Source organism: Pinus tabuliformis, chromosome 4_1 (assembly GCF_031772625.1).
Source record: "Pinus tabuliformis cultivar Carrire ecotype Pingquan chromosome 4_1, CPIR1, whole genome shotgun sequence".
Classification (NCBI taxonomy): domain Eukaryota; kingdom Viridiplantae; phylum Streptophyta; class Pinopsida; order Pinales; family Pinaceae; genus Pinus; species Pinus tabuliformis.
The window spans coordinates 662,078,784-662,096,174 of NC_142303.1; positions in this window are offsets into that span (position 1 = coordinate 662,078,784).

Sequence of the window (17,391 nt, forward strand, 5' to 3'; positions counted from 1 at the left end):
TGCCCAAATCCCTCAACAGTCTTCAGTGGTTAGTCTTTTCACAACTTGGAAAGATCGATATCCACACCCTTTGAACAACAACTCAACTTGGACTAAAGTCTGGAATGAAATCCCTAAATATATCTGTTGGGGAATCTGGTTGGCTAGGAATGAAGCCATCTTCAACAACACACTCCAATCCACCATCACAATAACTGCCAAGGCCAAAGCCTTACTACTAGAAACTATTGAAAATGGACCTCATAAGCCAAACAACTCCCTACTCTCTGAAGATCTCAGCTGGCTAGGTGAGTCCCTGAGACGAGCAAGCATCAAGAAGAATATCCATTTTCCTAGCCATAATCCAGAGTGGCATCTCCGAATCTCTGAGGAGGATTTTAAAAAATGGTGGAAAATCAGAGAAAAGTCATGATTTTCTTCGACGGAGCCTCCAAAGGAAACCTTGGGACATCAGGGGCAGGAGGAACAATTTATTCAACAAATGGTCAGAAACAGGACAAATTTTGTTGGGATCTAGGACAAAGCACCAACAACCAGGCTGAGATCCTAAGTTTGCTCAAAGCGTGTCAGCTGGCTCAAAGGAACATAGGGGAAAACCTTCAAATATTCAGGGACTCTGAAATCCTGATTAAAACCTTTACTAAGGGCGACCAACTCAATAACTCTGCCCTAAACAAGACCCTAGAAAGAATAAGAAAGTTGACCCAAAACTTCACTTCATGCTTTTTCTATCATGTCCTGTGAAACCAAAACAAGGAAGTTGATATAATCGCTAACAAAGGATGTCTGCTAGCCCAAGGTATGCTAGTGAACAACGAAGAAGAAGCTGAAAGGCACCCAATTCCTTAATGGGTTAGGAGAGTCATTCAAGGAAAGATTCTTGCAGATCAAAAGCTGGCACAGACATACTTCCACTGACAAGGAAGAGTGGCTCACTTCTCGACACGTCTTCAGCTTCCCACATGGGCCAGCAGGGGCCAGCAAGGATAGGAATAATAACAGGGCATAGAATGGATTCCATTCAAAAGAAGGCTTCGATGGTCGTGATACGTAGGCTCGGGGCGGGGGATGATATGACGGCCATCGCTTGTTGGAATAGGTGGAGGGCTAGAGATGCGAGGAGTGGTAAGTAGTATTCTTCGCACCGCTTTCGGCTGATTGGCAGTAATCCAAGAATCGGATACGATGTCCCTTTCGGCATGACGCGGGGCAGGACAAAATCACCCTCATCGTGTGCTCCAGTGGAGTTAATGGCTAGACAGCAATTGGACATGATTACCGTTGGATCCAGGAGGGGGAAGATCTGATGGACATCGCCCGCTTTTCTTGGCAGGGTCTTATCCATGTCATGGGGCTAAGAATGGAGACGGCTCTAGTTAAAGCTAGGTCATCAAGGGACGCGATAACCATCAGATCTAGGAGGGTTCGATCTGACGGTCATTGCGCTTCGCAATTGGAGGGGAGTTATTTAGGCGGGAGCGGTAAGCAGGTTTCATCGCACCGCTCTTGGCAGCTTGTTAGTTTTGTATGAATTGGACGCCATGCCACTTAAGAGCCGACGTGTGGCATTACAAAACCACCCATATCATGTGCTCCTAAGGAGATAAAGGTTGAAAAGCGATGGATGCGATATGCGTCGGATCTAGGTAGGGGTAGATCCGATGGACACCGAGTGTTGATCACTAGGGGGGCTACCATGTAGTGGGGTCGAGTACGGTGGAGAAGAGAGGCTTTAATTAAACTCATTAAATATATGCGGGTTTGTAATTTGACTGTGGAACATAGTTTAAGTGGATTTTATATCAATCCAGGAAAGCACGAAAGTTTCAAAGAAAAGAGGAAAGAAAGGCAAAATTCTAAGCCAACTTCAACAAAGCAAGGAACTCTTAGCCTGCCAAGCGCGTTAAAATCAGAAGCTAACCTTAGATACAAAAGCCAGATTAGGACTCAAATGAGCCAAATTTCTTGCATCTTTCTGTATTCGAGGTCATTTGGCATGCCCAACCTCTTTTGATAAATAAAACTTAATAGTTTATGTTATATATATTAAATTAATAAGTTATTTTAAAAATAAATTAATTGTTTTGTTTTTGCCTTAAACGGATAATTAAATGAATAATTTGTTGTGTCGAGTCATTATGACAATTTGATAACGTGTAGCATTATGTTTAATTCGTTGTTTCATGACATTCAAATTTGATAATGTGTAGCATTCTATTTAAGCCACGATGGCACTAATGGGTAATTCAAGAAGAAATGGGTTTACACAATTTTTAAACAAATTTAAGGCTTTACAATAAAAAACCATTTCAAATTTAATGGTTATATGAAACAAAGAAAAGCCATAAAATCTAGAAAATCAAAACAACACATAAATATATAATCATCCACTCTTCATTAAATGTTGGAGAGTTTGGATGGAGGGTTTGACAGTAGAGGAGTGTTGGACACAGAGCAGGCTTCGAGACGCAGGGTAGAGTAGAAGTTTGATTTCATAATTGACTATGGATGTGGATCTGCGATCCATGGACGCAGAAACGAGTAGAAGTTCGATTTTAGAAGGTTATGGATGCACAACAGAGTTTGAGTTTAGAGTTGATGCAATATGGGGAGACATGTATTAACATTTTAATGTGGATAATGTGAACCATGAATAATTTTTTTTTGGTAAATAAAGGAAACTTTAGATTAACATAGAACATAGTACATCAAGAGCTTTTTGTACCACGGTCTGCCATTGGGGAAACTAGACCAACGGTAGAAGTACAGTTTCTTAGGACTAAAATGTGTATTATACTCCATCATAAGTACTATAGGGCTATTACAAGATGCATAAACAACATCGTTATGCATGGAAGCCCAACAATGCTAAAAGGACACAATAACAATAGGTTCTCGAGAAGATATTAGATCTACCATATTCTGGTACATACTAAATGAGAGCATGCAACTAACTGAAAAATCCATGAAGTATCGACCTGAAGCAACGACACCAATGGAGGTTGATGGGTCTCCCGGAGAGGCTGGACTTGGACCTTTAGTGAGAAAGTCAAACTATGAGCACGTCGATGGTTTTCAACTCAATAGATACTAAATTGTAGACATGATTTGGTGTTGTTCATCTATCTATCCATTAAAATATTTATCGAGCAGGATCTTGGTAAATACTACCACACAGGATTCAAGATCTTCCATTTTCCTCGCACTATCGTCATTTCTAAAGTTGATTCTGCCATTCATGTCTACATGGGGAGTAGTACCAATTTCCTGTTAAAAGGGTCCTCCTAGAGTTCTCTTGGAGTTGGCAAATCGTAGCTTTTGCACAGGAGCATGTCCTCACTAGCATGAGTGGCCTTCGAGGTCATAGATATGTCCTATCGAGGGAATTTTGATGCTCCATTAGATTCTAAACTTGAGGGGAGTTGTTCTTTGTCCTTAGAAACAAAACTGAGATAGTCTAAGGTGAAAGGAGAGTTGTGGAATTGAGCCTAGGGCACCATAATGTTTATGTCGGGATCTGGTGAGCCAATATTGACAAGGAAATCCACTACCTTATTACCAGTTCTTCTCTTATGTGTCAGAATCACACCATAAAATTGTTTTTGAAGCTCAAATATTTTGATGATGTAGTTTCCTAATCTCCAACAACTTAAAACTTTGTCTAGCTTGGATCCATTTTGAACCTAGCTAATAGTTTGAATGATCAAATGGGAGTTCCCTTGCACAAATATTTTATTGATTCCTTGAGATTGGGCCACCCTAAGCCCTTGCTCCAGAGCAAAGAACTTAACAATGTTGTTACTATTTAGACCCATGGAGCTTGAAATGACAAAAAGAGGATCCCCACAGTGATCCTTGAAGATGCCACCATACACGTTGAGCCTGGATTACCTTTGGAGGCACCATAAAAATTAAATTTTATGAAGAACATTGGTGGGGGAGACCAACACTAAGGATAGGAGGGAGATCTAGAAGTGTGATGGAACAATGGATTGGAGGGAGGAGGAGCTAGGCCAAGAGTGGAGAGAATGATCCCTTCCACTAAGGAGGTATTCTAGTCCTTCGAAGACCATTTCGTGGAAAGAGTATTTTCCCTAGTGTTTTTAGAATAACCTCCTAAGATTTAGCTGGATCACTTGAGAGAGCTTTGAAAATTCTATTGTTTCATTCTTTGCATTTTGACCAAAGGGTAAAGCTTGGGGCTAAAATCCAGGCTTTGTTAATTATAGGACTTTTGAAGGCAACGTTGCACCACGATGAGAGTGATTCTTTGATATCTAGAAAAGGATGGAAATTAGACTGTCATAAGAGTGTAGATAGTTCAGTCCAAAGATTCTCAGCATAGGTACAATCATATAAAAGGTGATTGATAGTCTCTGGGTGATCTTGGCAAAGAAAGTAGTAGGAGGGGCCTTCAAATCCTCGCTTCTTGAGGAAATCCCACATTAGAGCACACTTTCCTACTAGTAACATAAGAAGTGCACTATTTTTTGCCCCAAATTCTTATGCCATATAGAGGACCAAATTATCTATGAGGGAGGTTAGATATTTGTAGTAAGAAGACAATAAGCCTCTTTGAATATGAAGACCCTTATCGGTTTATGACTCCATCGAAGTTTATCAAAACCATCAACAACTGGAAGCTTTCATTTATTTAGTAGGCATTCAAGATTAGGCATTTAGATTCTCCAAGAAGATTGGTTGTTATAAAACTTCCAGTAGTGCACAATTCGGGTAAAGCCATTATTTGTTAAGAAGTATTTTAGGCGAGGAAATTGGAGCAAAGAGTCCAGGGGGGGAAGTTGTTATCATGCATCTTCCCATAACTTGGCTTCACCTCGATTTTGGACTTACCCGAAGAAGTGGCATTGGATTAATTGTTTATTTTTCTCTTCCAAGTTCTGAATCGAGGATCCCAATGAGAACTTGGTGTCCTGTAGTTTCGATACAAAGCTCATACTAGGGTAATAATTGTTGTTCAAGATTTCTTTCCATAATTCTTCGCCTTTTTGGAGCATCTGCCATCACAATTTCACTCCCATTACTTTATTGATTTGTTCAAGATCTCACAGTCCAAGGCCACTATATTTCTTTAGGAGACAAACCTTGTCCCAAGCCACCAATGCCCACTTTATTTATCTAGTTTCTCCAACCCATATAAACTATCTATATAGATTGTGAATGGAGTGCAACACTCCTTTGGGAGTTTTCAAGACTAAGATTCAATATACAGGGAGAGCCTATAAATTTTTTTAGCAAAACCAAATTAAAGGTAATATTTAAATATCTAAAGGTTCAATTATTGATTTTGTAGACCAACTTATTCAGAAGGTCTTTCTAGTGAGAAATTTCAATGGAGTTTTCCACAAGAGGGTCTCTTAGGTAGTTGGTTGGGAGAGTGGCTTGTTGAAATCCCAAGACCTTGGCGAGGTGAGACTGAGTGACAACATGAATATTAAAGAAGAAAATATGGGACTTAGAGGGCTTGATCGAGATTCCAAAGGCTGCCATGAATTCATCCATGATTTCTTTGAGGGATTAAGCTAGTTGGACTATAGGCTAACCCATGATCGTGGTGTCATCCATGAATTAATGGTGGGTGGTGGGGTTCATATGACGATTTAATTGGATTCCCTTGATCTTTCCTAGGAGAGTTGTTGCTCAAAGGCAATGTCCAAGGCCCTTCACTGCCAAGACAAAGAGAAAGTGGGATAGGGGATCCCCCTTTCTAATGTCTTGGATGGGTGAAATGGGGAGGAGGGGGAGCAATTGATTAGGATGGAGAAGAAGGGATAAGAGAACACAGTTGAGACCCATAATGTCCATTTATCAAAAGAACTGAAGCCTTTGAGAGTGTTATAAAAATAAGGGAAATTTAATTTATTAAAATCCTTAGGGAAATCCAACTTGATAACCATACCTTCTTTTCTATATTTTCTCATTAATTGGATAAGTTCATGAGCCACCATAATTCCATCAAGGATCTACCACCCTTCAACATAGCCTAATTTCTCTTTGGAGATGAAGGATGGATGTAGATGATTTATCCTGTTGGCAATGACTTTTGAAATAATTGTATAAATGACATTGCGTAGTGCAATGGGGCAATAAGCGCTCGGATATTGGGCTTCAAATGATTTTGGAATTAGAGTTAAACAAGTAGCCTTGAGAGTTTTGAGAAATGATTGGGATCAACTAGATTCTTCCACAAGAGCATGAATTTTCTCCCTAAGGAAGGGCCAGTAAGATTCAAAAAAATCTGAAGTAAATCCATTTGGCCCTGGGCTTTTTTTTTTGGAAGGTTCATGACCACCTCCTTAAAAGGTATTTCCTTCATGAGTGCTTCATTTTGTTCATTGCTAACTATCTTGGGGATTTTTTGTAGGATCTTGTTGATGGATGAGAGGCGAGGGGAGGTGGAATCCTTTAAGAGTTTACTATAGAAGAATGTAAGCTCTTTCTTAATATCTGCATGAGCAATTATTTGTTGGGCACTGGTGTCCCTAAGATAGAAGATTCTATTGTGGTTTCTTCTTTAGAGCATGGACCTATGGAAAAACTTGGAGTTTATCTCCCCATCCTTTAACCAAGTGACTCTTGATTTATGTTTCCATAAAAGTTCTTCCTAGTGACTTCTTTGATCCAGTTGAGTTATAAGCTTTGCCTTTTTTGGTTCAAATTTGGTGATTGACCCTCAAGAATACAACGGTGATGGAACTTCTCCATTTGCTCCTGAAGCTTGGATTTTTCTTCAAATATGTTTCCAAACTCCTCTGGATTTCATTTTTTAATCTGGGATTTGAACAACTTGATTTTTTGTTGGAAGTTGAACATGTGCAAGGTGCCATGGGTTTGAAAATTTTGCCACCAATTTCTCGCTTTCTCCAAGAATGAAGGGCCAGTGAGCTAGAAACTTTCAAACCTAAATGACCTATTTTATAGGGTCATTTGAGGTCAAATTCCAATAATATGGGCCAGTGATTTGATCCGACACTGGGTGATATTGAGTCCTCCATAAAAAAATTAAATAATAATAATAATAATAATAATAATAAAATAAAAAATAAAATAAAATAAATAAATTGAGCAGGTATTGATAGATGAGGAAGCGATCATGCTTACAAGTGATTTGATACCACCCCCTATGAAATCCCCTATGAATTAATTCCCATTGTGAACATTTAAACTAATTGCTTATAATTATGTAACTCTGAAATTTAAAATGGTTGAGAGAGGGACACAGATTCCATTGCTTGAGGATTTGGTTGTTTTAAATATCAGTCATGGGATGATTGAGTGCGTTTAATGGGTTGGCTGCTTATTAAATTCAACTAGAAATCAAGGACATTATCATGTTCTCTTTGGGAAACAATTACAAGCAAGGAAAGGACAAAATTAAATGATCAGTATGGGCTACGCTGTCAAGGTGGTTGATCTATGTATACCACTCACAAATGGGGAGAACCATTATGGCCGAGATGGAAAAACACACGCATTATTCTCTTATGACTCTCTCTCACGTGTGGGAGGAAAAGGGACCCTATGCACACATAGAAAGGGGGACGATGAGAGGAGGCTCAAAGGTGTTGTTGAAACAAGCAGAGGGAGGCTGAGAGGCTCCTATTAAAGGAAAGACAATCATTCACGAATTTATACACACAGACAAGAAGGGAAATGGAGGTTGAGAGGCTCGGGTTGGAAAGAAAGAACCATGCATGATTCATATGTACAAGTAGAGAATGGAGAATAGGGAAAAGAGGAGGCTGAGAGACTCTTAAAATTCAAGCATAGTTGTTGAGAGGGCAAAGAAGATATCATGACTAAGAGGATTCAGGGAGATGGGAATCTCATATGATAATCCAACCAAGGAACCCAAAGGGATTGTTGTTTGATAATCACTAAGTAGCGGTCATGCCTTACGGGGTTGATAAACCCATTGAAGATTATGTTGGTTGATAACTTCTTAGAGGTGGAGGCACAAAAGGTTAGTGGGTTGATAACACTTGATGGTAATTCCATGGGATTGGACCGCAAACATAGGTGGAAGTTCCACTAAGCTACTAGTGATTGCACCCTTATTCCTTCATAGGTAACACAACTGATAAAACCTCCTTATCATTAATCGTATATATCTCTCCACATTTGAATTAATACTCTTTGTGTCCAAATCCCTAGAGATGTTGGGGTGACACAAGTTCCTCTATATAAAGTCCCTTTGTATAAAGGAATTTGTTCCCTACCTAATGTGAAATCATTGAATAGATGGTGTGTGAAGGCAGTGTGGCCTTGAGACACTTTATTTCAGCGGATGATACTAGTTTAATCCCCTAAGTGGATGATGGTTGTATGTGAGAGAAGTGGTTCATTATGTTTATTTGTTTTGATAAATAGTGGGTGGATGTGAGGTAGCCTCGAGACACCATGTTTTAGTTGATACTATTGGTTTAAAATCTCCTTTGAAATCACTCTACATCAAGCTTTAGAATCTGGCTCTAGGGTGACAGCTACAAGAAAGACTTGGTTTCATCTTGTTTATGGCTAGGTGGAGAGTTAGAATACCAATATCATTTGCTAGATCTCTTATAAGATAAGTATGCTCTTGTGTTTTTGTGCTTGTGGTTATTATTATGTCTTTGATATTTGCATCAAAATAATGTTATGCTAATGTTGAGGAGTGATGTTTCTTGCATTAATGAGGAATGGCAATGTTTTGTGTAAAAATCTTGTGAAATGGGATTGTCTTATGGACGTTATGAGCTTAAAATAACTTAAGACTGATTGAGCATGAGGAGAATGAAATATTTATTAATGGGTAAATGATTTGTACTAACCTGTTGGTATAGATGGTCTTTGTGTTAATGATGGGCACACATTGACAATAAGGAATGTGGAATTCCTATGTAGAAATTCTCTTGAATGTCTTCCTTCAAAAATGGTTATTCTTGTGATTATCCTAAGTCTCCAAAATGGTCTATGTGACTTGAGCATGAAGAGGTAGATGATTTTTGTTAATTAATTGAACGACTGTGTGAAAATGATGAGACCAATGGGACTTGGTTTACAAATTGTAAGCTCAAGAATGATGAGACCAATGAGCCTTGGTTTACAAATTGTAAACTCAAGAGGGATGATGCTAATTCTCTCTCTCTCTCTCTCTCTCTCTCTCTCTCTCTCTATATATATATATATATATATATATATATGCATGCAATTTGTTTTCTCTCTCTCTCTCTCTCTCTCTCTCTCTCTCTATATATATATATATATATATAGATATATATGCATGCAATTTGTTTGCAAGTTTCTCTTGTTATATTTGTATATGTATATAATTTGTTTGCAGGTTGCAGGACAAGGGGCCTTATAAAGCTATACATATTCCAGGTTAAGTTGGGAACAGAGCTATCATAGCCAAGACTGCACTAAGTTCCTTTGGAGAACCATCAGGCTCAAGCTTATGCATATAGAACGAGTGAGAGCCGAGCCATAGTACTCATAGGGCCTGGGCACTAAATTGCAATGACTTACATACAATAAAACCAATATGATCGAGTTCTGAGTGTGGAAGGGCCCAAGTACTTCACCTTTAAATTAAGCCATGGGGCTGGTAGTTTAGGGATCAGAATGGCTAGGGGAACCCAATCCTGTTAGGCCAAGTGAACAAGTGCCATAATCAAGTGCATAAACATGGGATATCTACACCATGGATGGATGATGTGGCAGTGGGGGTCTGTTGAATGCCCAAAATGATGAAAGTATCCCCAGTCAAATTATATGCAAAACCCCTCAGTGGGATCCATCGTTACATGGGATACGACATGGAGGATGCAACAATGGATGACATTGCCTGACGATTCATTTCAGCAGGGTGACATGGTCATAGAGGGCCTACACTAGTGTACACCATATATATATATATACATACATATATCTATATATATATATATATATATATATATATATATATATATATATATATATATATACATAGATATAGATATATATATATATATATATATATTTGTGTATGTGTGTGGTTGGTCTGTGTGGACTGTAATAGTTGTGATTAGTTCGTGACCAGGTATGAACAGGTCGACAACTACCACTTGGCATGAAATGGTATGTGATTTGGCAGTATATACTACCAAATCACATACCATTTCATGCCAAGTGGTAGTTTTCGACCCGCTCATACTCGGTCATGAACTAATCGCAACTATTATGGTCCACACAGACCAACCACAACCACTTGGGATGACATGGTATGTGATTTGGCATCCACATGGGCGCCATATGGTAGGTTAAGTTGGCGTGGCTCAATATGATTGGCCAAGACTTTAATTAACCATATCTCTCAATCTGAGAGTCAAATTTGGACAAGTCTTATATCATTGGAGCCTCCAATCTGATCCAACAACTCAATCCTCTTATTATGCCCTAGGCTGTATTTCGGCCTCCCAACCCAAAATTCCATAATTTTTGCCCTGCAATCTGCCCAAAAAAAATTGGCCCTGCAACTGCAACTACCCAAGAAAAGATGTGAACTGGAGAGAGAGAGTTCTTCCACATGTGCGAGCTAGATAGAGAGAGAAATAAATGAATGCTTCCTTCTTTTTCATACTCTTTTTCCTTCTTGTCCTTCACTTAGATGCCCAAAAGTTCTTGTTTTAGAGAGATTGAATTGTTCCCTTGTGGAGGAGGTCAAACTGTCTTTATATGGTAATAATCCGCTGGGTCGAATGGGTGTCGCTTCTACCTAGGCCGACTTGACTTGGAGGGAGGTTGACTTACTAACTTATGAGCCAAAAATTTAACTTCAAAAATTCAAACTTTTCTCTTCTAAAATTCCATAAGGACATAACTCAAAAATAGATTTTTCTTTTGAATCTAGCATGAATACATTATGAATACCAACCATAGTTACAAAATTCAACCCTCCTCCTTAACTAGGGGGGTATCCATAATGATTGTCTTGGATGTTCTCAAGTTGACAAATTTCTCTATGAAATTTTTTTAACTAATTATCATCAACATCAACATCATCATCAATCTAGTCAACAAATCTGACATAAGGAAAATCATCAGCCACAATTGGATGGTACCACTGACCCATAATCTTGGTCGGTACTCCTAATAAATGGCACAACATTTAGCATCAACTAGTCATCATAACTTTCGTCGGTAGTCATCATAGGAATGTAAACACTAGTCTAAATTGACAAGATTGCTACAGGATCACTACTTTTCGAGATAACTTGCCAAATTCCCAAGAAAATCAAAATCAAATGATATGGGACAAATTTTTTTATGAAGTAGGATTTCCTAGGACTCCATTACAAGTGGAATCACTCAAAAATACCCTTGTTAACATGTGCTAAAAAATAGCAAAAAATTATGACTCTAAAAACAGGAAATTCAAGAATTAGTGAGCTAGTTAACCTACCAAATGCCTAACCTAATCAAGTGCAAATGCTATGAGATAAATTTTGTTATTATCTTGAATATTTTTAGGACTTAATCCAAGTGGAATCAACTCAAAATAGGCTCGTTAACATGTGCTAAAAAATAACAGAAAGTTACTACTATTTTGCTACAAAAGACTTCTAGAAATTCTAGATTTGTGAACTAGTAAACCAATCCAAGTAGCTCAATGATGAGTATGACTTTTCAAAGTTTTTCTAAGGATGAATCATGTTTGTGACTATGTAAATAACCTGCAAAACAACCCACTTCAATCATTTAATCAATATGACCTACAACAAAAGAAACATGAATTGTAAATGTAGAATTAAGAGATGCAAGTGAAAAAGCATTTAAAGGAAATAAAGAAATTGTACAAGAGGGCTCTGAGGCTCTTGGGATGGCCAAGCCCAAGGATACTCAAAGTCCTATAAAGGAAACCAAGTTTTAGAAGCTAAATATGGCACCAAAATTCATTATTTTAATCAATCTAAGTACATGTTTGCTAAAAATGAAAGTGGAGTTGCTAAATAATAAGTTTTCTCCACAAGAAAACTAAGAAATACATGCCCCTAGAGGAAAATTTGAATTGGTACTTATAAAAATAGATGGGGAAGCATCCTCCTTGAAAGGAAGAAACTTTCCTCTCCAAAATCCCTCAAAAAGTGGATCTAGTTCCCAACATTAGGAATTTGCATTTAATGATAGGGAATGTAACGCCTCCTCCCACATTTACCCAAATTCATAAGCTCATCAGGGTAAACATGAAATGAGAGTTAATATGCGAGATTCGAGTTCCAATATGCACTATGGAAAATGGGGCCCACATGTCCAAAACTGACTACAAACACCCAGTGACACATGATCACACTATTATCATCCTAACTTGACCCAACACTATTCTTCTCAGTTTCATTTCCTTATATTTAACACAACTTTTGTTTTTGGTAGTTTTTCGAGTTCTAAACTTTCGAGATCATTTTGAGGGCCTAAACGACATTTTTAGGGAAAATAGAAAGACCGAAAAAGTGCATAGCCAAAATACTTATATACTTTTAGCCTCCTCATGGAAATCTTTGAAACGAGGTATTATGACTGTTAAACGGAGATCGTATGCCCAAGTTATGACCCCAGGAAGTTAGAGGTCCAAATTACCCATTTATATAAACACTTTGTGTACATAGTACTCTACAAGTCATAAATGCATATTTGAACATAGGGGTCTGATACTTATCTGAAAATAATCAAGAAGGTCTAATTCCCTCTCATAATAGTTGTCATAACATTTATTAGATCATGCATTCAATAGCCAATCATTTACCAATCAAAACATGATAAGAGCCATAACTAGAATTTGTCATGAAACCATGCTTATAACTAGCATATAACCATAATAATAACAATGATAGAACAACCATAAAATCCACATCATAACAAGTACATTTACTCATAGAATACAAGAGGAAATAACTCTTATTAACATATGAAAAATCCAACCAAGTTAGGGACTTCCACATACCACTTGATCATAGATTTCGCTGAACCAAATCTTTCTTTAAGCCAATCACCCTCTTCTCCATATTCCAAGCATGAATGTGGGATCTCATGGAATAAGCCAAGCAAAACCAAACCATGGCTTCCATAAGCTAAACCACCTCAATCCTCAACCAGTGATTCCACCTCACAGTTGAACATCACTAACCATCACCAAATTGGTCTCTACCCAAGCTGTCCAGGGCTCCAGAGCATTTGTTCCAACCCAGCTCTAGGACTAGTAACTCAACCCACAACTGTTGCAGGGCTCTAGAGCGTTTGTCCAACCAAGGCTCCAAGACTAGTAACTCAACCCACCAAGGGATTCAAAGCATTTGTCTAACCAAGGCTTCCAAGACTAGTAACTCAACCCAAGTTGTTCCAGGGCTTTCAGAGCATTTGTCCAACCAAGGCTCTAGGAACTAGTAACTCAACCCACAGCCATAAGGAAAATGAGCACCAATAAGAAAACAAATGGAAAAACCCACAACACCATGGCTATCCAGAAAATGGAAAGCCTAGGCAAAACCATTGTCAATCCAGGAAATCCTCCATTTCAATAACAAATCATAACCAAATAACCACATGCATACACCATGCATGCCAAATCTATCAAGTAAATCATACATTCAACTTGGTACCTGAAAAGTAATCTAATTGTAGTTTTTTATCTCGTTTTTCCCCTTGCACTTTTGTACTTTCCTTTGCCTTCTTTATCCAAATCCAATGTGCTCCAAGAATACTCCAACGTTTCTCTAATTGTGCAAGAGTGTATGTGAGAGAGAGAATAGTAGAGAGCTCCAAGCTAAAACTGACAAAAAACCATGAAATGGTCCTTACAAGCCTTTTTATCATTGAGGCCTCTATTTTCTTCATTTTCCTTTATTTTTCCCCACATGCAAATATGTGACCTAATTTCAACTCCCTTTTCTCCTATTTCCATTATTTTCATAAATAAACTGCCAATAATGCCTCATGTCTTTCCAAAGTCTTTGCCAATTTCCATAGCCATTAATTAATCACAAGTGATCCCCATCACTATGTTTTTTCCCAACATTCATCTTGGAATACATGTCCTACGACCTTGGTCTTATTTTTTACTTTATTAACTTTATTACATGGACTTTTAACCGAGGTTGTTACAGGGAACACATTCCTAGATTTTCTCAATCAGTGGAGCTGCAGAATTTGTTCAATAATTTCATAATATCTTGTTCATTTATTATCCAATATTGGTCCATCCTATAGTAGGGAGCAAATCCCTATATTATCTCATTCAGAATTTACTCAATATTCTACAAAAATAATTAATATTAGGCACATAATATGCAATTTTTTGTAAACCTTCCTAAGGACATATTAAAGCTAAAAAAACATTATTAAATGTAGAAGGCAAGATTTAATATAGCCTTGTGTGCCTAAGAAAGGTTAGATGGGCCTTAATTTGTGTCTAATTTGGAGGTCTATCATACCCCCCTACTGAAACTATTGCTCATCCTCTGAAAAACCTACCCATATTCTTGCCCTATTGTTCTTCTTTTATGCCTCAAGTGACTTTTATGATGTCCCACATTGATGTGGATGTAGCTTGCCCTACTAGATGGAACCCTCCATGCTCTTCAATTTCTACCTTTGGCTTTGGCCTAACCTTTACTTTTGCATTTTCTCTGTCCTTTCTTCTGATCCTTTTTTTGATTTCTCCCCTTCAATATCAGCTTCTTCTTCTCCTAAATCCTCCTCCCATGCTTGCAAAATGTGAATTATAAGAATTTTATGTGCAGAGCTAGGGTCTTTATTGTACCACTTAGTTTTTTATTCATAGGATTATGTGTCCTTAATACCTTCCACAACACACACTAAGGGTTTCCCCCAGTGTCTTTTCCTTCCAACCTTTGTAAAACTCCATTCAAAGAAAAAAAACAAACATTTTGGTGGCAAACAGGGGCTATTACAGGAAACAAAGTTTCTTGTAGCAACTCTAAAAAAGGAATAATTTTGACAATGGTGGCCTTCGTTTTGAATTGTAGGAGTGAATTTTGGATTCTTGGTCCTGACACATCATACTATCCAACAAATTCTCATGAAGACCCTTGACTAGAAATATGAATTCTACTTTGCTCATTAAATTCTGGAATTAAAAACACTTAATACATAGCTCTTTCTTCTTACAGAGGGAGAAATGATGGTGAATAACCTAAAGCAAAAGAAATGAGTAATGTGATGATAAACCTAGTGATTTGGATACCTTTCACCCTTGGAGAATTTACCATTATGTAGCCTAGATTGTTTGTAGCAAATCCTTTGCAGTTCTATTATGTTTCTTTGTACCTTTTAGCAATTAATTAATCATTGTCCAACACCCCAGTAGCAGAATTTTTATAAATTGTACAATCCTATAGTGGTCTGTATGTATCCTGTAGCAGTTCCTGTAGCAACTTGTATGATCATATAGCAACATGTATGTATCCTGAAACAGTGCCTGTTTGCATGTCAAGAGGTGGTGGGTACTCCTTTTTATTTATTTATTATATATTATTAAAAAAATCTTTTTTTTTTCATTGCATGCAAAATAAACTCAAAGTTATTTGAGTTAACTGAGTTGGCCCCACCTTCCCCTTCACACTTTGTCCTCTATCGTGACTAAATGATAACAACCCAATTTCTCAATTCTTTTTCACTTTTTTCTTGTTCCTCTCCCACACATGTGGATGTCTTGGTGGAAAAGTGAAGTTAACTGCTAGATAAGGCCGAGGTTGCTATGCTACTAATTTTGGCTATAAAAAACATTTTCCTTCATACACTTGCAACATTTTTTTGAGCTAAAATAAGTCTATAGGAGAAGTTTTGAGGATTGCATACCTATGCCTTACCCTTGATGTGTTTTTGCAAGTGATATTGAGGTTGCTGATATGACTGTTGAAGATTTCTTTAGTGGTTCCAAAGCTGCTAGTGATGATCCTCTGATGGTTGCATGTTGTTTCTCAACAAAGGTAATCGCTGATCTGTTGGCTTCTTGAGGTGTTATCTTCTTATGCTCGTTGCTCCATGCACTGGCTTTTCTCTAAAAAAAATATTTTTTTCTCTTCAAAGCTGCTTGACTTATCGAAGCTTGAAAATACAAGTTCTTCAGAAGATGGATCAAATGTTGTTGTTGAAGGTGAAAAATGACCCTGCAACAGTCTTGTAGAAGTTTTGTGGCTACCCAAGATCAAGGAGATGATCCATCAATGCTTCACAGTGGTCAATTCTTCATTCTAGTGTTTTCAAGTGCTTTTGACTATGGAGGATGGGTGATGGTGGTGTGGTGGACCTCTCCTTTCATTACCCCATGGAAAACATAGGATATGAACTCGTTATCTATGCATACTACAATCTTGTAGCAATTCTAGTTAATCCTGTTGCACTATATGACAATCCTGTAGTAGAGATTGTTTGGCCAATATCTCTCAAATGGTAGATTGGACTGATCTGAAATTTTTTGATCATGTTGCCATCATCCTTATGCATCTATCCATAAAAAATCTTGGCCAACAGATGCACAAATATCGATAAAATTGAAAATGGTTGTAGGATATGGAAGTCGATTTCTTGAAAAGTACGCACTAGAATTTGCTGAAATTTCTTGAGCATGTTACCATCATCCTTATGCATCTCCCCATGAAACAACTCTAAAAAAAGATGCACAGTTTTCTTCCCTGTGCATTTTGACAATCCTATAGCGAAATAGAACTTTCCTGTAGTAACTTAGGACAGTGAGAAAAATGAATGGGAAAGGCTTGGCAATGATTGGTGAAGGTTGTGGATGGTTAGGAAATGGATGAGAGTGATGTGGGAAAGCTTCTTGGTTCCTTTGAAGATGCATGCATTAGACTTGGAGCCAAATATGCAAGCTGACCTATTTACTTTGTTTTGATGATTTTCTTGCACATTCATCATGGTAAGAAGGACATTTCCTATCTTTTTTTCTTTTTTTTTCCTAGGACTACTAGTTGCCTCAATCAGGTTTTCAACTAGCGAGTCTTCTTAGGCGCCTCAAAAGAGGTTTTCACCTAGGATCCTTTTTTTTTCAACCCATTAACCACCTCATGGAGGTTTTAAATCAATGAGCCAATCTCAGGCTCCTCAAATGAGGTTTTCACCTAAGATTTTATTTTTCTTCCTTTTTTTTCATTTTTTATTTATTTATTCCTATCCTACTCTACGAGAAAAAAGAAAATCCCTTTCAAGTATAAGAATAATTCCAATGGATCCATGTGCATATTAAGATGACAGATAAAATCGTGTGTAGGCTCAAAAGATATGCTTTGATATGTACCTGAATATGAGAGACCAACTGCTTTGACTGAGATGAGATCAGGAATTGTTGAAGAAGAGTGTGTTCTTGTAACTTAGTGATTG